The following is a 23,052-nucleotide window of genomic DNA, read 5'->3' on the forward strand; positions in this document are numbered from 1 at the left end:
CCCCCCCTCCTCTCCCTCTCCCTCTCCCTCTCCCTCTCTCCCCCTCCCTCTCTCACTCTCCTCTCCATCTCCTTTTTTCATTTCTCCAACCTCCAGTCATTCAGCTATGCTAAAGTTTTAATTTCTGTTTTCCAGCAAAGCATGCTGATTGTCCTTCACTGCTCATGTCCTTGCTCTTACTAACACTCAAAGTCCAACCTACACAAGTTGCCACTGTCACAGCTGGCTTGAAGAATGACTATTCTGTGCAGAGAATGGAATCACTACAGAACAGAGCATTTCAAGGTATTTCCTTTCATCTATTCTCATTTACCACAAAGGTAACACTTGCATATACAAATGGACCCAAGACTAGCTCCAGATGCAGTTTAACGTTTGTCATTAATTTCCTCTTGTAGACGCATTTATTGTTAACATTTGTGGTCATTTTGTCATTCACATGCTGGATGAAGCTGAGTTAGTGTAAGTCTACAATACCTCATAAATATTTTAATATTTCCTTTATATTTAAAATAATAACAATAAAACTTTTATGCTAATCATGCAATATTTGACCTAAGAGTGTTACTAAGTAGCCTTGAAAACTGTTTGATTCCTTTAATACCCATGATTTAAAGGTGTCTTTGGCATTTTATCTGGGTCAGGTATTTTATATTATTAATCTTCTGAAGTGCTTCTGCAACCTTTTCTCACTGCATGCTATATATCATTCTCCAGTTTAGCTCACAGGTTCTTAGTACCTTTCTCAGGTTATCTTAATTAATCACTATTTCAAAATACTAATTTTTAGAAGGTTATTTAAAGTCAATTAATCAATTATTTACAATATACCATATTCTCTTGTAATATAGGTAAATTCATTCATTTCCCATAATAACTGACAAAATTTCTCCTCTTTCAGGTGATTAAATTTATCACCCTCTGCATCTTTTTTCTTCTGATCTTTACTATGTGCCAGTGTAACATTATTCAAGATACTAGTTTGCTGAGCCTTCACACATTTCAAATAAAGCTACTTTTAGTGTGCCCTTTACTCACTTAGCCTTGACATAACTCCAAACTCCTTCCCCTCTGTGTTTCTACAACTTTTTGCAGATGAGGGTAGATCACTCTTACACTTTAAGGAGGTTGTCTTTGAAGATGAACGAACAGTTATAGGCCATTATGCCCTTAAGAATGGCATCTCCTGGGAGGAGATAGCCTCTTACGGGAAGCTGCTGGCCAATTCCCTGGACAATCCCAAGCCTGCATCCCCAAAGGGTCTTTATTCTGCTATTTATCTTTCCTATTTCCCTCAGAATTTAAAATTGCACCATCGCATGGTCACAGAAACCAAGGCTGTCATAGATCTTCAAATCTGTGACCATTTTCCTTATACTTGAACAGTAGATGCAACAAAGCACCTCCTCTAGTTTGGCCATCCAAAACCTGCATCAAAAATTGACCCTGACAGACTCCAGAAACCTACACCACTCCAAGTTGTCCTTTTAGCAAATGTCAGGTAGTTAAAGTGCAGGACCTTTTATTATGAGGCTGTTTAAAGGAGTCATTGTCCCCTTGTTCTTCTTGACTGGCAGTCTGTAGCAAATGCCCAGTGTAATTACCACCTTGGCCTCCCCTCTGATCACAATACATAAGCTCCCAACTTACTTGTCCATTCCATAGCAGGGCTCTCTGCATTTGTGTTGGGTTGACTCTGGCCAGCAGGTAAGTCCTCCCCCAGTTGCTCACTTGCTCACCCCCAGTAGGATGGGGGATAAAATAACAAGGGAAAAAGAAAGAAAAGCTTGTGGGTCAAGATAAAAGCAGGTTAACAAGTGAGACAAAGCTGCATATGCATGCAAAGCAAAACAAGGAATTCATTCACTATTTCCCTTCAGCAAGAAAATGTCTAGTCACTTCCTAGTTGGGAAGACCAACAACATAACCGTGAATGTCCCACCTTCCTTCTCCATTCCTGGAGTTTTTATTGCTGATCATGGCACCATATGGAATGGAATATGCTTTTGGTGAGTTCAGGTCAGTTGTTCTGGCTGTGTTCCTTCATAGATTCTTCTGCACCCCCAACTTAGTTGCTGGCGGGGCAATATGGGGAAATACCTTGGTGCTGTCCAGCAACAGCTAGAACTTTGGTATCTTATCAACACTGCTTTAGTCACAAATCCAAAACATAGTACCAGTGAAGTGCTAAGGCTAGGACAATAGGCCCAAGCCAGAGTTGAGCTATAGATGAATCCTATATATCTCATAACTGGTAACCATTATGCCAACAGGTATTATACTAAGTTATGATAAACCACCTATCCTGATGTAAAAGGTGGAAGTGTTGAAGCCTGAGCAACAGGCCGTGAACTGTAACTGTTAACCTGGAATGTAATCCTTAATGAAATATGCATGGAGGATGTAGCTATCTGTAATGTATCTTCCCTTTCCTTTGTATGTGAATAGGATAACAGAGCCTATGGGACCTTATGTGATGTAAATACCTTGAATCTATCTTTCCCTTTCTTTGTATGTGAATAAAACAACAGTCATGGAGGCAGGTGTCTGTCCCCAAGACCTGATGTGAGATCTTGCACATAATACCATCAGATTAAGCAGAGAAACTCCTTTAGCTTCTTCGCTGAGCCCTGGCCAGGCTCAAAACAAAGGTGCCAGCTATTCTGGCTTGCCGATCTCTGGTATATAAGGCTGTACCAGCTCACAGTGACTTTGGGTGCCTCACCTATGGGTGGACGCACTGCGTAGGATTTCCCACTTGCAGGGAAAGATTCTTCAAATCCTCGCTGTAACCGGGGCACCCCAGTGACTGTGGATCTGGATGATGGTAAAGTATGCAAGTGGTGATGTATTTTTCTTAATCACTATTATTTCTCTCTCAGGTAGTAATGATTTGATGCATTACCCTTATTTTCCTATTTAAGTATACTATTTACCTTACTGTATGTTTTCTGTATTATTCTGTAATATTATTTAGTTATTTCTAGTAAAATACACCTGCTCTTTTCGCTCTGGTGTCTGAGTTTGATTGGTATCCCTAATCAGCAAAACAACCAGACAGAGTCTTATGAAGAAAATTAACTCTGTCCTAGTCAGATCCAGTACAGCATTTAAGACCACATGCTGTGCTGCCACATCTCTCTGATTTTTATGACACCACAGCCATATAGCTGTGCACCAACATCTATTTTCTCTTTACTTACTCTGCTGTATGTTTTCTGCACTGATATTTGACATGGGGCTCCAGTCACCACTTTCCAAGAGGAATTGTGAGAATGTTCCCATCTCCTTCTCAGACTTGACTCTATCCTTAGTCTCCATCCCCTGAGGTACCTAGTTCTAAACCTTTCTCAGCTGGCAAGCAAGCTTGGTTTTGAGATGTTCTAACTGCACTTTGTCTGAATTATTCCAACACTTTCTAGTAGTTTTTGTTCCTTGAAGAGGATCATGTGATCGTAAAATCCAAAGCACAGTCTGCAATACCAGATATTGATGTGCAGGATTAATCCCTTCCTACCTGATCCTTCACACCAGGATCAAGAACACAAATTAACCCCCATGCCTTTCATTGTTGCACACCCCTCTCCAAGCCTTTGATCTAATCTAGGTGTTCCTCGGCATTAGTGCCCACATAAATGATCAACTAATCATTAGTTATCATTATTACATTATATTAAGATTATGAACTCCAGTTGTGAATATTGTGCTGTCGTAGTTTGAGCCCAGAGGGAAACTGAGTACCACATAGCCGCTCACTCATTTCTTCCCCCTCAGGAATGGGAAGGAGAGGATAAAACAAAAGTCTTGGAAATCAAGATAAGGACACAGAGGAATGATTCACCCATTATGGTTATGGGCAAAAGACAGATACATTAAGGGAAGAAAAAGAACAAAAACGTTTCAAAAATGTCTTCAAATACCACCACCACTTAACAGTGTAGGATAGTGAGAAGTATAACTCCATCATAGAAACACCTCCCCCCCACCCCTTCCTTCTTCCTGGGCTCAGCTTTGTTCCCAATCTCTCTACCTCCTTCCTGCCAGCAGCACAGGGGGGCAGGGAATGGGGGTTGCGGTCAGTCCACCACCAGTTGTCTTTGCCACTCCTTCCTTCTCAGGGGGAGGACTCCTCACACTCTTCCCCTGCTCCAGCATGGGGTCCCTCTCACAGGAGACAGTCCTCCATGAACTTTCTCCATCATGAATCCTTCCCATGAGCTGCAGCTCTTCCTGAACTCCTCCAGTGTGGGTTCCTCCCACAGGTTGCAGTTCTTCACAAGATGCTCCAGTGTGGGTCTTTCCTAAATCTTGTTGTCCTCCTAGAGACAAACTACAACAAGGGCTTCCCTCAGAGTTCTGGCCTTCTTCATGTGCAGCCACATTCTCTGGCATGGGGTCCTCCACAGGCTTCAGGTGGGCATCTGCTCCACTGTGGACCTCCATGGGCTGCAGGGGCACAGCCTGTGTGTCACCAGGGGCTGCAAGAGTCTCTGCTCCAGCAAACCTCTCCCCCTTCTCCTCTTTCTTCCACTGACCTCAGTGTTTGCATAGGTGTCTCCCTTACAACTCCTCCTTACAAGTCCTCCTCTCACGTTCCCCTTTTTAAATATGTTATCACAGAGGTGGGGCCACCATCACTAATTGGCTCAGCGTTGGTGGGAGATGGTCTGTCTTGGAGCCAGGGGAGCTTCAAGAAGCTTCACACAGGGGCTACTGCTCTAGCCCCCTCCCCCACTACCAAAACCCCCGCGACACACACAAACCCAACACATGTGCTAGTCAGTGCATGTAAAATGTTCAAAGCTGAAAGACTAGTCTAAGAGGAGACAATATGAATATAGATAGTTGGGAAATTATAGAGATACATTAAGGAATATTTCTTCACAATAATACATGTTAATCACAGCACATAGAGCAGAAAAACTTTTTGTTTGTTTGTATGATGATAAAAGAACTTTGGGAAAGAATTTGAAAGATAATAATTGAAAAAGTATGTGGATAGGGATGTCTGTTGAAAATTGGAAGGTGACATGAATGGTAAAAGACAGGAAATTGCTTGGCTGAAAAGGTAGACATACTGGAAAAAAAATTCCTCCTTGTGACTGAAGAGGGACTGAAAGATGGTCAACAAGATGGCACTAAGCTAGGAAGAATAATTCTGAACTTTATTGACTATAGAAGAGAAATCAGTGAATGGTTCCAGAGGAAGTTTTAACATGCCCAAAGTAACAGCTCAAGAAAAATATCCTTCCAGCAGCATTCTGAGTGAATGTGCACATACAGTTTTATTTGCTAGGACTGTAGAAAGCATGTCGTCAAAAAGCAAGATACAATCAGAAGGAGAAGTAGGAACCATAACTTTAGTTATATGGATGAAGACAAAAGGCTTTAGTGAAGTAATATAACCTTTCTCATCCCTATCTAACTTACTAAAACTGCAAATCAATGTCTAAGGTGAAACAACTGAAGGCTAGAGTGACAGCTAGCAATTTTTTCTAAAGACGTTGTTTCTGTGTAGATATTATGATATAACCAGGTAAATCTTTGGTTGTAGGATGGAGAAGCTATAATGGATGCACACAGGCAAAGTACCATAGAATCACAGAATGGATTGGGTTGAGAAGGACCTTAAAGATCATCTAGTTCCAACCCCCCTGGCATGGGCAGAGACACTTCCATAGATCAGGTTGCTCAAAGTCCCGTTCAACCTGGCCTTGAACACTGCCAGGGAGGGGGCAACCACAGCTTCTCTGGGCAAACTGTTCCAGTGTCTCACCACTCTCACAGGAAAGAATTTCTTCCTTATACCTAATCTAAATCTACCATTTTTCATCTTAAAACAATTACTCCTTGTCCTATCACTACACTTCATGATAGAGTCCCTCCCCATCTTTTCTGTAGGCCTCCTTTATGACCGGAAGGTTATTATAAGTTCTCACTGAAGCCTTCTCTTCTCCAAGCTGAACAGCCCCAATTGTCTCACCATGTCCTCGTATGGGAGGTGCTCCAGCCCCCTGATCTTCTTCATGGCCCTTCTCTGGACTTGCTCCAACAGGTCGATGTCCTTCTTACGTTGCGGGACAAAGCTGGACACAGTACTCCTGGTGGGGTCTCACAAGTGCAGAGTAGAGGAGGAGAATCCCCTCCCCTGACCTGCTGGCTACACTTCTGATGTAGCCCAGGGTACAGTTGGCTTTCTGGACTGTGAGCACACACTGCTGTCTCACAGTCAGTTTTCTATCCACCAATACCCACAAGTCCTTCTCCACAGGGCTGCTCTCAATCCACTCATTGCGCAGCCTGTATTTGGGCTACAAATTAACAATTGTGATTGTAATTAACAATTATTTGAGCCTGGGATTACCTCGACCCATGTGCAGGACCTTGCACTTGCCTTGTTGAATTTCATGAGGTGAGCATGGGCCCACTTCTCAAGCCTGTCCAGGTCCCTATGGATGACATCCCTTCCCTCCAGTGTGTCGATCGCACCACTCAATTTGGTGTCTTTGGCAAATTTCCTGAGGCTGCACTCAATCCCACTGTCCATGTCATGACAAAGATGCTAAAAAGCACCAATCCCAATTCTGACCCCTGAGGAACACTTGTCAGTGCTTTTCACTTGGACATTGAGCTGTTGCCACAACTCTTTGAGTGCATACATCGAGCCAATTCCTTATCCACTGAGTGGTCCATCCATCAGATCCATGTCTCTCCAATTTAGAGACAAGGATATCATGTGAGACAATGTCAAATGCTTTACACACGTCCAGGTATATAATATCAGCTGCTCTTTCCTTATCCACCATCACCCCATCATAGAAGGCCACAAAAATTGTCAGGTCCAATTTACCATTAGCGAAGCCATGCTGGCTGTTACTAATCACATCTTTATTTTCCATGTGCCCTAACATAGTCTCCATGTGGATCCACTCCATGATCTTGCCGGGCACAGTAATGAAACTGACTGGTCTATGGTTCTCTGTAAATAGTTTTAAGTAGTTAAAATAGTTGTAATCACTGACATGTGACAACCACATAATTTGTAGCATTTTAAGTATATAGTAAGACTTAAAAGACAGGGTGTAGTAAATACGTAAAATAGCCATTTTTTTGGTGTAATTAATGCAATTATATAATTTCCAGTTTTAATCACTTGCAGTAGATATTTCATCAAATCACTATAATCAAACATAAAGTATTTTTAAGTTTTAACATCAAAGGTCATTTTTTTTAGACAAAACATTCTGTAGCCTGCAAACAAAAACATTTTTACTGCATTTTTGAAAATCAGCCTAACCCTTCAAATGCAGTAGATACATAGTCCTGGGTTCTTCCCAGAAAAGTAGAGTTTTACTAGTATTTGATGAATAGTCAATAGGATTTTCATGATGATGAAACCTGGGATATGCCAGTTTTTTAAAAGCTTTAGCACAAAGATAACTAACTGCCTGCTCGAGATGGTTGCAAAGGATTATTCTTTTCTGTATATTATGATCAAGTTCCAGTGGTATGCAGGGTAAAGAGTTTATTTTATTCTTGTGACACTAATCATTGATGTAATGAGGACAGCAGAATTTCCAGTGTGATTTCTACCCATTGTGTATACAGGCTGCTAAGAAAGCCTATACATCAGCAGTCAAGACTTTTGATTCTTCCACCAGCAATCAACAAACTAGGAATAAGAGGTAACAAAATCCCACAGACTACTATACAGACTAGAAAGACTTAATAACACCTCTGTAGACTCTTAAAACCATGGATGTGTGAGAAGTGATTTAGAAGCAACCTATCCAAAGAAAACAAAATATCTGAGGGAACTCCAAACTATCAGCTTCCCAGAAGGCAGTGAGACAGTAAGTATTAGACCTTTGTGGGAAGGGACCTACACTTATCTGCAGATACATAATTTGAAATACTTGTTTTGGTGTACTTTGTCACACTGATGGCATTTTCAGTAACATTGCCTTGTTTATGAACCCTCATGTGACAAGATGCAGCATAGCAGTGGATGATGAGGTCTCAACAACCTAATTCCGCAGTTCTGGAGGACAGGAAAACGGCATAAAACCTCTATTCTAAAGATGATTATTATTATTTCTGTATTCACAGATACCGGTTTGAATGTTACAAGCTGGGTGAATATGTTCTGTGCAGATTTTGTATTTTGTACATTATTTTGTATTTTGTACATTATTTTGTATTTTGTACATTATTTTGTATTTTGTACATTATTTTGAGCAGCATTTAGGTGTTGCTACATTTAAAGAAAATCTGTGAAATATGTTTATGAATACACGAGTTTTGTTAGTTTATTGGGTGCAGGTGTTTATTGGGTGCTAGTTTAGTGCAGGCGGCAGCGCGGGCTGTGGCGGGCGGGCCCCTGGGGGAGCGGCCGGGGCTGCCCCGCGCCGGACACAGCCGGTTCCAGGCGGCTCCCAGGGCCCCAGCGCAGGGCACAGCTGAGCCCCTCAGCCCCGGGCGGGCGCCTCGGGGAAAGCCTGGGTAAGGAAGGGCAAAGCGCTGCCCGGCAGCCAGGCCCGAGGGAAACAGGGGCAGAAACAGCCCTGCGAGCCCCCTGCCAGGGGAGAGCGGCAGGAGGGCAGGAGGGGCTCCGGGCGCCCCGGCACAGAGGCCCCTGCGGCCCCGGCAGAGGCCCCGCTGGGGCGGGGGTTTCCCTGCAGCCCCTGGAGAGGCCCCGGCCTGGAGCGGGGAAAAGCCTCCGGAGGAAGGAGCGGCCGCAGGAGCTGGCACGGAATGGCCGCAGCCCCACAGCCCCCAGCCCATTGCTCGGCTCAGGAGGAGTAGCTAGAGGAGTCTGGAATGGAGAAATGAAGCGGAGACTGGGAAAAAAGGGGGAATGGAAGAAAGGTGTTCTAATTTTTGGCGTTTTTTTTCTCAACGTACTGCTTAGTTTATATTTGGTAATAAATTAAATATACTTTCCCCAAGTCAGGTCTGGTTTGTCATTGATAGTCATTGGTAATTGATGTCCCTGTTTTTATCTCAACCCACAAGCTTTTCCATCTTACTTTCTCCTCCTGTTGAGGAGAGAGAGTGAAAGAGCAGATGGGTGGGTATCTGGAGTCCAGCCAATGTCAACACACCACAATCAAGCTCCATTTTATCGAAACAGTTTCACTATGAAAATATAATGTATTAAAAAGCTTACTTATTAAAACTGATTTCTGATCATACCCTGCATAAATTCTATTCAGAACTAACACCTGGATTCAGCTTTGGGTTTTTTTTTTAAAAAAAATCTTGAGTTTCTCATTAATAAAATAGGTAATACGAAATGTATTACTATTATGGTTTCAACATGGATAGAGTTAATTTCTTTCCTAGTAGCTGATACAGTGCTCTGTTTTGGATTTAGTATGAGAGTAATATTGATAACACTGATGTTTTAGTCTTTGCTAAGCAGGGTTTACACTAAGTCAGAGTTTTCATCTTCTCACCCCACCAGCAAGTAGGCTGGGGGTGAGCAAGAAGCTGGGAAGAGACACAGCCCGGGCAACTGACCCCAGCTGACCAAAGGGATATTCTATATCGTATGATGTCATACTCAGTATATAAACTAGGGGGAAAGCTGGCTGGAGGCAACTGCTTTGGCATTTGCTGGGCATTTGCCAGTGGGTGGTGAGTAATTGCATTTTGTATATTCCGTTATTGCTATTATATTATTTTACCTTCCTTTTTCTGTCCTATTAAACTCTCTTTATCTCAACTCACAAATTTTACTTTTTGTTCCTCATTTCTCTTCCCCATTCCACTGTGGGGCAGGGAGTGAGAAAGTGTCTGTGTGGTGTTTAGCTGCCTGCCAGCTTAAACCATGACAACTACACAGAAATTTCTTTCTGTATAAAATACCTAAGAATTCATGTTGTCAGATTTTGTTTAACTGATTTGAGGTAAGTTTAGTTTAACACTGAAATAAAATAAGTTACTATGATGAATACTAATTAATCAAAGTACTGGATGTCATTGTACTTGCTTGAAAAAAAAACCATGATGGTGGCATTGAATTGGACAGATTACTAACGTCTGTTTCTGCAGCTTGTTTGCACCCTGTCTTTCCTTGTTCAACCTACCAAATTTCTCCTCACTTGTAAGGTCTCCCCTTATGCATTATTTCTTGGAAAGAGACAGAACAAACATGTAGGAGACATTTTCTGTAGCTAAGGAAGAAGAGATAACCATGGGATGAGATAATTTCACTCTAAAATAATAGAGTCCATTTGATGGAGTCTTTCAGGAGAGCTGAGTTCCATAATGCATTTGCAAAAATAGCGAGTTATTGCCCATGGCCAAAAGGAATGTATATTTGTTGTAATCTCCATTAAAAAACCCCACACCAAACAACCAAAAGGAGACACAATAAAAACCCCAAATCAAACCACCCAATGACAATAACAAAAAGACTACTGAAGAAAGCATTCTGCAGCTCTCTGAATGCTATAAATAGAGTATATTTGGTCGCCATTTTTTCAGTGTTCTGACCTGATTGGAAAAAATCCCAGTTTTTCACTCCGGAGTGAGTGAGACTGCCAACCCTATACTACTGCAGAAATGTAATGATAGTTCAAGTTGAATAGAATTTGTCATTTATGGTCTCTAAAGGATAGTCCTTTAATATTTTTAATGTATGTCAGTGGTGTTTTGTGGGGTTTTGAAAATTATTATTAACTTGAATGCTTTTTGTAATATTCTAATGCTGGAACATAATGACAAATGGTGCCTGTAGCAGCTGCTTTCCTCAGCAGTTGTTCCAAGCTATGGTTCAGCTCTGTGCCCAGACTCCACACCCTAGACTAGCCAACCAGTTAAGTATATGTTTGACAATCAGCATCTGCTCAAGTCCTGATGATTTAAATTTAAAAGATTACCCTGTGAAAGCTATAGCAAGAACACAATCTGCTTAAGTAACAGGAATAACAAAAATGTTGGTTTTGTCCATGTCTCTGAGTACAGATCGGTGGTTTTAAATGTTTCATGCAGGAGGCTGTGAGCCAGATCTTACTGCTCCTGACACCGAGCCTAGCTAGATTAAAACTAAAATGGCTTTGCCTCTGAAAGCAATGCCACAGACTGCTCCTGGAGACTGCAAGATGTGGCTATTTGATTTTTACAATCAAAAACAGCATTCTATTTCTTCAACTACAATTTTACCATTGTAGCTTCGTTTTGCTAGAGAGGTGGTGCATGGATCATATGGGTACCACCATCAGGCTGTAGCTGGACAACTGATGATGTTACAGCTTGAAAGAACATAAGCAGTGACAACTTTGATCCAGACTTGACCCTCTCAATTCAATCTGTTTTGGCTGTTATGCATCTGTGGGACTGTATAGTAAACTGGCTGGGGAGTGCTATGGAGCAGCACTTCACTTTGCCCAGCATTGACTGTGTGAAATGCTGGGGTTTCAACCCCAAGCCCCAAATTGAGGTTGACATATGGGTGATTCCCACAGCCCTTCACAAAGTGGGGGTGAGTTTACCTTTAGGCTTCCCTCCAGGGTGCAGCCAGCCTGGTAGGGAGAGCCATTGGGTAAATGAGCCCCAGGTGTCGGCATTAAGTAACCAAAGGTCAGGTGTCCCACTTGGGGATAAAAGCTGGGACCACTTGCAGGTAGGGGCAGTGTATGTTTGTGAGGTGGATGCCCTGTGCAGAGTTCCCTGTTGGGGAAGGACCTCCTGCCTCCCTGGGACTGGGTTCCAGTCAGGTCTGGCCTTTGTAAATGTGGGCTATGTAGAGATTCAGTATGTGGCTTCCTTGGTCTGATGTGTTTGGCTTGTTGACTTGGTTGTCTCCTGTCCCTTCTATGGGAGACTGCATTTCACCATTTATTCCACCCATTGTTGGTTGTGTGGTGGTGTTGTTGAGGTCAGTGGGATTGATGTTGATTATGTGTAATCTGACTGGTTTGTTTGTACCCCCAGTGCTCACCCATGTACTGACCCTTTTGTATCAAATACAATTTGGTTATTGGTTCATCTTTATGCTGGCTATGTCCTTTATGCTAGGCCTAATAATCAGCAAAGCACTATGACAGGTTCCCCTGCTTCTAATAGTATTCATAATAGATTTTATTTTAGGAGTGCCCCTTCTTACATCCCTGAAAAAGTCAGATAGCCAGCAAAGGACATGTAGACCTGGCCTCAGCTACCAGCATTGGAATTTAACCAGGGCAGCGCATACTGTGTTGTAAAGGGAGCACCGTTTTGTTACGGTGTAATGATTTGCAAAGCTATGCTGGAGGTTTACATATGGCTTTATAAAAAAGTGAAAGCTCTACTCCATGGCATTTGTTCAGGAATTTATCCCCTCCCAAAAAATATTAAATTGTTAGGTTATATGAGAGAGGAGAGAGTAGGAATGAGTATGTAAGTAACTATACTTACCAACAAACCTCCAGCCTTAAAATTGCCCCATAGTATCACAAAACCAAGAAATACTTTCTGTGGTACAAGATACTGTGGTTGGCTAGTCCAGAAGTGATTTCAAAATTTTTTTTTCTGTTACGTAGTAATAACATAGGTGTTACTACTGGCTCAGCCTGGTATTGGACACTAGAATAAGATTCTCTAGGGATGATATGAGAAACTTTGTTACAAATGCACAACAGGCTTATGGTGGAAGTTATAGTCTTAGGTCCTTTTCAGTCAGAAGTTGACTTACACCTGCATTTAGCACTTATAATTGAACAACATCCTCAATTTAAGGAAAAATATTCAGTAGCTTGTTGTATAAGGATCTAACGTTTTTGCTATTCATATCTACAAATTGGTTGTCATACTGTTGTTTTAACATCTACCAAAGTGCAACTGTTTGTAATATAAAATTTACACTGAAATGAAGAAAAGGAGCCTAAAGAAATGAGATTAGTTACATATTTATCTCCTAGGAATCAAGAAGGTCAAAGTCAGATTAGTATTTAACATTCAGATTAAATGTCATGAGCATAAATATGTAAACACTGTTAATAAATCTGTGCATTTCATTTCAAACTGTGGTGTAAGTATTGCTTAGGTTTATTACACTTGATAATTGTTTACTTAAATATCACTGAAAATATTATTACAACTGTATGGAAAAAAAATCAGATTGGGTTTCTTGCTTTGATTTAACTAGCAGTTTTAAAAATATCAGACAACATATACTAATGGCTATTTTCATATATGCTGAAGTAATTAAGATCTGCCTAGCATCTTGGAATTATGAAGTTTTTCTAAGAAATACATTGTTAAAAAGAAATTTGCTGAAAAAATAACTAAGTGTATCAAGAGAAGTAGTACAGTAGATGTATATTTGTATATAATAGCTGAACTTGTATCATGAACTGATCCCCTGCACCTGATAACAGTACTGAGGCTATAAATCTACTTAAACAGACATAAACCAGAGTTCTGTTGATTGAAAATTGTTGATGAATATTTAAAGGTCTGATTTGATCTCTGCACTATGTTGTTACATTAAGAAGGCATAACTCTTTCCTGGTCAGTATAAAATCTTCACACTCCAGGTGTGATCATTCCCTGCATGGCTGTATGTAACCAAAGGGATCTTTATGAGCAGATAAGGTGGGTAAAGATTTATCGTGTAGGAACAAGTAGAACTGAGACAATCTAATGCAGTCTATCCAAATACAGGACACCTGAAAGACCTTTATATTCTGAATGCAAATTGAATAAAATACAAATGATTGTTCAGTACTATAACCAAAAGCCCATTTAGGTCTGTGTAAACAACAAGGGAGATAGTTTGAGTTGAGCAAAATAATATCTCATTCATTTTCCTGTTTGTGAAAATACTTTAGGTCTTACCAAAGAAATATAATAAAATTTGTAAGTAAAGAATAACAGCAGAGCTGTGCAAGGAGTACACAATGTTTTCAATTAACAATCAAATTAAAATCAAAACTGAATGTATGCCTGTCTAAAACTTTGCTAGTCCCACTAGTGTAAACTACTGTTACTCCAATTGAGTATTTCTTGGCTTTGACATGAAATTAGACACACGTAGTGAATAGCAGATGGAGGACAGACCTGAAATGCTACCCTCAGAAATGGGGAAAGCAAATTCAGCCTTGCTATACATACCAAAGTTGTTGTTAGAAATTAGATGTTAATTCCTCCTCATGTGAAGACACTGGCATGAATCCTTTGAAACCTTTCCTCATTCAAAGTTATTCTAATGTTCAAAATTATTTTAGCATTTATGCTACAGAAAAAAATATTTAACATTCCTTGGTCAGATAGGTTCAAGCAGTTTAGGAAATATCAACTGCACAGTGGGAGATTTCTACTTTACTTTTGTTAGATCTTGTCACTTGTTTGTCTGTTTAATATAGCTCAATTGTTTCCTTTTGTTCCTAAAAGATCTCTTTTCAGTGTGGAATAGACAAGCAATGGATACTAGTGCACATGTTATACTGGCATATTTGTTTTGGTACGGTAGACAAACAAAAATCTGTGATAACTATGTAACCTTTTCTAGCCAAGACAAGACATCAAATAAGTGTGTAGTTCCACATGGTTTTCTCTATTAACAAGTTTAAATCAGTTTTGAAATCCCCCACCCTACTGCATTGTTTTAAATTTAAAAAAAGCAACTTTACTGTGAAACAACCAGTCCAATTATCGTAAGAGGTGAACTGCAACAGCGGTGATTAATAAAAAATTTTTAGAGCAAAGATGGGTGACCCAGGATGGTAGGGATATCTTAAACCAGATTTTAGTGCCAAAAAAAATGTTTGTGAAATGCCATTTTCTGTCTGGCTCAAAGAAGAAAATTCCTTCTAGGGGTGCTTTTAGGAGGTAGGCAACACTTTACCTGGTGACTGGTTCCACTTCTCCAAGTGATGAATCATAAGAGAAAACTCAACAGAAGTTTTACAGTATGTGGAGGGCTTTTTTTCTAATGACTAAGGGGGCACTGGTGCAGAAAAATGAGGAAGCTATTTGTAGAGGCATGAGAGGGAGACCTCCCAGCAAAGCATCCCTGTATGGAGACCTAGGTCCTTGGAGTCCTGGGGAAATCTATCTGAGTCAAGAGGATCGTGCTGAGCAGGAAGAGCAGTGAAGCAAGAAAAGGTAAGGACATTTATTAATATATCTATATCTATATCTATCTATCTATCTATCTATCTATCTATCTATCTATCTCTATATCTGAGCTAAAGGTGATACTCTGGGTGTACCGGGATTTAAAAGAGCATGGCTATTTGCTTTGTTGTATATTCCCAGAGTGACCAGCTTCCTACTATAAGGGAAGCAAGTGGGGGATAAAACTAAGGCAAGGCCACCAGACTGCTTAGGTCACAAGGTCTGTTTTTTCTTGACAGGGTTACAGAGACATGTTCTCCTTGTAGGATATATCTTTGGCGACAGAGGCCAAAACCAGTCCTGAGGCATGTGCAGATTCCTCCCACAAGTCTTATACTGTGGGATTCGGGAGAATCGATCTAATGAACATACACAGTGGGAGCTTTGTCCTAACAAAAGGGTCACTGAGAATTCTGTCTTGGATATCCATGCTGACATGAATCTTCGGAGACACATGTGATGGCAGTCAACTAGAAGTTACATTGTCAGTACATCTATATCTCACTGAAAGACAAGTCTAGATCAATTTGATATTCAAAGTTGTCTTAAAACTGAAGAAGGTTCAGGGAGGAGCCAGAATGGATTTAGAGAGGAGAAAATGTGCTACCACAAGAAATCGGAGAACTTCAGTTTACATAGTTCTTCAAACAGAAAGTTAAGAAATGTTAGATTGCATCCTATACGTACCTGGTCTATAAGGAAACTTGTCTCGTTTTGATGACTTCACTTTATTGAGCCAGAAAGTAAATTAGACTACAAAGGAAAGAATACGAACATCAGATATGAAATAAAAATATTTACAATACTATAATTGTTAGTCTTTGAAAATCTTCTGATTTTACCAGATAAGGAATTTGAGTTCTGGCAATACCAGGACTAGGTAAGTGAAAATTACACTCAAAGATTACATTTCAGTTTTACTTTCTGGTAGAACTGTTTTCAGCACCTGAGATCAACCAAGTGCAGTGAAATGACAAAATGTTACCATGGGTACAGAAAATATATTGGAGGATGGTACAGAAAATTTAATTCAAGCTTGGTTGAAGAAAACAGTATGATGAATTAGTTGTTTTACATTCTGATCAAGCCCAAGAGATGCTGCACATCGTACCATGTAAGAGGGATTCTCACGTAAGACCGTGTGATATGGAAGTTCCCACAGCACAGTGCACATGGTGGGAAACATGAATCATGACATAGAATGAGACCAGGTTGTCTCTGCAGACTACATTCTCTCCTAGATACTACACACTGCTCCTCCTCCATACATTAGATTAAATCTCTAAGTAAGACAATTTACTATGTCTGGATTTGGAGAGAAATTGTAACAGAATTGGAAGAGCATTACTTGTAAACCCTGAAGTTGGGCAGTGTGAAAGAAACCTAGATTTGTGAATTGTGCATAATGCTGAAATTTGACAGATATGAAAAGAGGTTTCTGTAGGTGTTAGCAAAATAAAGGAGTCATGTTGTATCCTGTTTTCCCAGTACATACTACTATACTAAACAGATTTTACTAATTATATTTTGAATGAGTTGGCTTTGCAGGAAACGGTTGTTAACAATGGTGCAGGTCAGAAAATCTAACAAAAAATGTAAAAGTACATTTTATTGAGGTAAGTAGAGACTTAGGCTAGTTTAACTTGAATTATCTTAAATCTTGCTCCAACTGGTTTTGTTATGCTGAGAAAGTTTCTTATTTTTTCACCCACTGAGACTATGGTTCTCTTTGGAAAAACCTTGGCCGCCTTGCTGGATTTCCTGTTTCTATAGATGTGACCAAGCCACTCTGTCATTTTGCAGAATTCTGGATAATAAAGCAATTTCCACAGAGACTTGTAGTATCAGACCTGTGCAGTACTGATTCAGAAATGAAGTGATAATTACCAGCAGTTCAAGCAAAGCTTAAAATATATTTTAAACCTTTACATACACCTGGAAATTTATAGTTCATAGCTCCTTTCTATAAGAATAAGATTTTTTCTTTAATTGAAAGTTTGTAGTTTAAAAAAACCCCAACCCAACAACAACAAAAAAACCCAAACTCATGAGGAATTCTTAACATTTTCTTTTCCTACCCTCTGCTGGAAGAAAATAAAAGGCATCACACTGCAGCAACAATTGAAAGAGAAGGTAAAATACTTTGTCATAACAGAGTTTTTCTCTACTTGGAAAAAAAAAAAAGGCTTGTAAATAACACGATACAGAATTGTTCTCTTCTGTGTTTAGTTAAATATCTAAATTTCCTCTAGGGGATTTTGAGAAGAAAACAACCTAAATCAGTGGAGAAAATGTTGTAGATACTACTTGAAAAACTCATATTAAGGACATATAGGAGATGACATTTGATTGCTGAACACTTAAACTGATGATTTTATCTCAAAAAATGATGAAGAAAATTGCAGGAAGATGAAGGAACATGAGTGTTATTTTGTTTCAGCTCTATGCACCTAAAAGTAGGTGTCCATTTTGAGGTGTTGTCTAAGTCAATGGACATAAAACCAGTGCAGTCAATGGAGGCTAGGAAAAAAAAGGCAACTTTCCACCATGTAGATAACTACTTTGAGATGAGCTGAATATCTCCCCAAACTCCTCTGGTGCCATTGACTAGATCTCCAGGGACTGTCATGGGTGCCTAGTTTTCTGCATCTGAAGGTCTTACTGAGGAACTAAATCCCACCCGATAAGTGTACTCAGGGACAAGTGCACATTGACACAACTTCCTCCAAGTTCCTGCCTGGATGAGTCAAGCTCCGGTGTAGAAACATAATGGTGTCTGCAGCCACATCTCCCAGGTAAGGAGCAGGAAACACTAGCTCAGACACTGGCACTGATTTGTGGCCAGCTGCCTTTGAATGTGGACAGAAAAGCAGGTGTCTGTCTGCACCCCATTAAAACATACTTGTAATGAGCTACTCTAGCTTGTGATCTAGCAATTCAGCATACGTACACAATTTTATTGCCAGAGACTACATTACAGGTTGAGTGTGCTTACCTCACTGCTTCTCCTGAAGATATAATCACTGTCACAGTGACAGGACTTTCAGCTGCTCATTGAATACTCTGGTTTATAAAAAAAATTCCTTTTCTCCCTGCTGTTCCTTGCTTATGATGTCAGCCTGCTGCTCAGCTGATGCTGAAGCAGAGAAAGTAAAGAGCTATCTCTCTTCTAACTACAGATCTTGATATTTGTACCACTGTCTGATAACAGGAGCTCAGCTGATGTGGCAGCCTAGATATGGAAGAGGCCATCAGCTTGAAGTTTCAGATTGAAGTTCAAGAATGGAGAGTTCAAGGAAAAGGAATATTTTCACTTCACCTCTCCTCCTCCGTTTAACAATGCCAATATAAACTGAGGAGAAATTACAGATGTCTGAAAGGTGGTTATGAAATATTCTGTCACCTCTCATTTAAACTGCACAGTAAACATACACAGACTCACACCTACACTCCCTAGACCTGTCCTGTCTTGGACTTCTGGGTACCCTGAGTTGATATGATTGGTCATTGTATGAGACAACATACATTGTGCACATATATGGTACCTGTGCAGCATATACCTTGGGTGACTGACTGAACTTCCAGCTGCCTTCAGCCAGAATGCTGCAGAAAATCATTTGACAAATGTTTAGAGGAGCTTTCCACATGGAAATTTCAGACGGTCCCAGAGACTGCTCCAGACAGCTCATGCTCTTGAACTGTTAGGCATACCCTCTGTGTTTCAATGTATATGCTTCAGCTGCCAGCCTGGGTGGAGACTCATCTCTCATCCCAGAGACTCCCTGGGCAGCTCTTCATGCAGGTTACCAAACAGTGCATTGGTATTGTACTTGTAAAGAGTCCAAAGAAGCTGTACCTACAGGTGCAGAGATTATCACATGGCAATAAGTCTTTTGCACAAAGATAATAAATAACAAGAAAATCATATATGTGCTAAGGTGGTCATGTAAGACTGTGAGTCAGCTGAATTACAAAAAAACACTAGCATGGCAGTTAAGGGTGTCTCACCAGATCCAGATGAAGATATTTTTCCAAGGACTCTTTCAAGGGAGAATCCTGTCAGCTGGAGAATGACAGACCTGTTCAATCCTGTTCAAGAGATCTGATCTCACCTGCAAATGGCAAAGATTCCAATAAATTATTTTTTTCAGCAGTAATAACAACAAAAGGCTATGGGTATCTGCACAAAAAAACCCTTTGCCAACACCAAGGAAAAAGCTTCCTGTACTACAAGAAATATACAAGATATGTGTGACCAAAACTAGAGATTCATCTGTGTAGATGAGGCATTGCTGAACGCTGACTACTGCCTTCCCTTATGAAGGATTTGAATCATTCACATACCTCGTACTGGCTCACTGTGGAAGCCTTAATTTCCTCCTGAAATAAGTGTTTGTTTTAGAATTAGTTTATTTTGACTGAAGTTAACAAAGTCCATTTGTAAATTTATACATCTTGAAGCGTTTAATTTTTGTTATATCTTCTCAGCAACCTTCTGTTATAAAATAATTAGGAAGAACAGAGAAAAAACTGGCAAAACTGGTTGCTTTTATAGTTAAAAGGTGCCATTTCTCATTCTGAGGTTTGCCATTTATACGGTTTAAGAGTCAATAGTTATGTGGAAAAACAGTAGCTTCTGTGCCAATTTTTACTTGAATTAACTGAGATACATGCCAGAAGATGGGACTTCTTATGAATGTGTTATATTTATATACTACAATATGTGTCTTGGAAATTTTACAAAAATTATACCATCTGGTTATCCATTTGCTCATTATCAGCCATAGAGTGAAGGAAACAAATGTAGTTTATTCAGCCTTACTAGAATCAAACTACATGAAAAGTGCAATTTATTTGATCTAGTATAGTAAGATGTGTCTGCCGGGATTGATTAAAGTAAAAATACCAAGTGCCACCATCTTAGAGTATATTTCATCATTAAAGATGTTTCATTTAGTTCTTTGAATATAATATGAAGATAACAGATAAAGCCATTGTGTCATGCTAAATACTTCAGACCAATATTTACAAAAACTCATATCAGTGAAACTAATGAAAATGCCTGTAAGTTAATTTACAGACATAATAAATCCTGTACACTTGAGTGCCTAATATGGTCTGACAGTTTTAAGAATTTTTACTTTAAGTAATTTCTAAAAGAGTGTTTATGATGCAAGAGACAAAGTTTTCAACATGTTTTATATATCATAGAGCAATTACACTACCTATTATTCATGACTGAGAGTATTTATTGGAAAAATTATATATTAATTACCCAGCAGATATAGATTTCTATAATGCCACTGAAAATGAAGTAGCTACAGCTGCTGAAGATCTAATCCATGTCTATCTTTGACCTATAAAATTGTTTTGTTTCAAATGTCAAATTCTTAAAATTTAAATCCTTTCTGCGTAGGAGCAGGTTTTCAGAACTGTGAGTTTCTGAAGTAGTTATGCTTTTAAAAACCTAATGAAGTAGTTCTCAAATTTACCTTTGACAAATATATATTAATCAAATTTAAAAAACAAAACAAAACAAAAGCAAACAAAAAAACCCTACAGAATAAAAATGTGATTTATTATTTTGGGTCACTTGATTCTTGATTAGAATCATGTATAAACTATGGTTGTAGCAATGATATTTACCTCCTACTTTTAGCACTGCAGGAAGTATATCCATCTGGAATATCAAATTTCTCTTCTACTTAATTCAGAGAGAAGATAATAACTTCCTGGACAAGTTTCTTTTATCCAGCTACAAAATTAGTTTCTATAGGTTGAACTCTAGGTTATCTTTCAGAAATACATTTGAGTTATGATTTGGCTAATTTTAATTTTCCTATTCATCAGTCAGCAATTCTGAAATATTATGAAATCTATTGAAACTCAATTTTACAGGAAATGGGAAAAAAAGAGAGTGTGTATCAGGCCCTAAAGAGCAGAACTGTATCACAAACTTTGTGGCAAACTGGCAAGTGTGTGAGGCTAAATATCTGCTTACCACCTACTGAGTATTTCTTGCATCTATTTTTGTCCAGGCTCTACATTGTGACCATCACTGTGATGTCTGTACAACAAAGGAAATTATGACTAATTATTTGTACTCAACAAATCGATTTTCAGGATTATGTGAATTGCTACATATGAATATTGTTGTATGCCAGTGCTTATTGAACTGCACTTGAGGACAAAAACCAAAGAGAAATGTTTCAAATTTTGGACAGGATGTACTTACTGATTTTGCCAGTGGTCTAGAACCAGGAAGTTCAGAAACAGATGCTCTTTGATGATATTAATTTCCCATTTTCTATAGAAAATCATAAGATTTTCTTTTCATATCATACTGTGACTGTTAGCCATTAGCCATATACACCATTATTTTAAAATATGAGAACACTGAAAAATAATTTTAGGGAGGTGCCCTTAAAAGAATATAAGAAATATGTTAATTATGCCTGGCACTGATTACATTTGAAATTAGTGAAACCATAACCTGCTACAAATCTCGTCTCACAGCTTATAAAGATTCCAGTTTGTTTCTTGCCAATACCTGCTTAACAGTAAGCTAACACAGATGGTGTGTTTGTACCAACCATACTTATTATTTGATTTACATGAAATTTTTGTCAAATCCTGTTCTCAGATTGTCTTCATGGTAGTTCTGCTACTTCAGTAAGACAATATTATCTTTTATTTGTTGGTCTTAAGAGATCAAGCCTTTCTCTCCCCTCCCCCCTCCCTGCCAAATTAAAATAAGTTCAAGTGAAACTGATTTGTTTTGTGTCAGTGGCTGAGGAAGGGAATGAAAAATGAAATTGCTGCCACTTGAATTTAAGACACAGCATAAATATCCTTATGTGCTATTAGCAATATATTTCCATAAGAATAATTCAGCCCAACAGTTTCTCATGAAGAAGTGTGTTTTTACATTTTACAGGGGAGGTAATAAAATTATACTTTTTTGTTTTTCATGGTGTCTCTCAAAGCTTTCAAAATATTTTAATATAAAATGACCCAACCAACTCCAAAAAAAAAGAAAAAAAAATTTGCCTATATTGTAAAATATGTATTTTGCTTTTTCTGTTCTTTATTTAACTTGCCGTTCATATAAGAAAAGCATTGAGCCTGTTTTGGGGAGGTTGACTTGCCATATCTGTCAGACATTACCTTATATTTGCTGTTCAAGTACTGCCTCTGTATGTTAGGTTAGTTTGTTCTGTTGTCTTACGTGAAATGGTTTGAATTTTGGTTTTCATTATAGCTTGGATGCTTTGTGAGAGATAGCCTAGAAGGGACAAAACAAACACTGATGTTTTATAGATCTGTGTTGTGTTGTAGTACTTGATAATGTTGTACAAGGGTGAGGTACATCATGTTCCAAAGGGAAACAGAGCTGAAGGCTATCAAGTGCAATGTCCTGCACATGGATCAGGGCAATCCCAAACCCACATACAGGCTGGGCGATGAGTGGATTGAGAGCAGCCCTGCAGAGAAGGACCTGGGGGTGTTGGTGGATGGAAAACTGACTATGAGCCAGCAATGTGCGCTCACAGCCCAGAAAGCCAACCACATCCTGGGCTGCATCAAGAGAAGTGTGGCCAGCAGGTCAGGAGGGGGATTCTGCTCCTCTACTCTGCTCTCATGAGATCCCACCTGGAGTGCTGTGTCCAGGTCTGGGGCCCCCAACCTGCTCAAGGGGTCTAGAGGAGGCCACAAAGATGATCAGGGTGCTGGAGCACCTCCCCTACGAGGACAGACTGAGAGAGCTGGTATTGTTCAGCCTGGAGAAGAGAAGGGACCAGGGAGACCTTATAGTGGCCCTCCAGTAATTCAAGGGGACCTACAAGAAAGATGGGGAGGGACTCTCTATGAAGGACTGTAGGGATAGGATGAGGGGTAATTGTTTTAAACTGAAGGAGGGTAGATTTAGATTAGATATCAGGAAGA

The sequence above is a fragment of the Athene cunicularia genome, assembly GCF_003259725.1.
Source record: "Athene cunicularia isolate RWA chromosome 2 unlocalized genomic scaffold, athCun1 chr2_part1, whole genome shotgun sequence".
Taxonomy (NCBI): domain Eukaryota; kingdom Metazoa; phylum Chordata; class Aves; order Strigiformes; family Strigidae; genus Athene; species Athene cunicularia.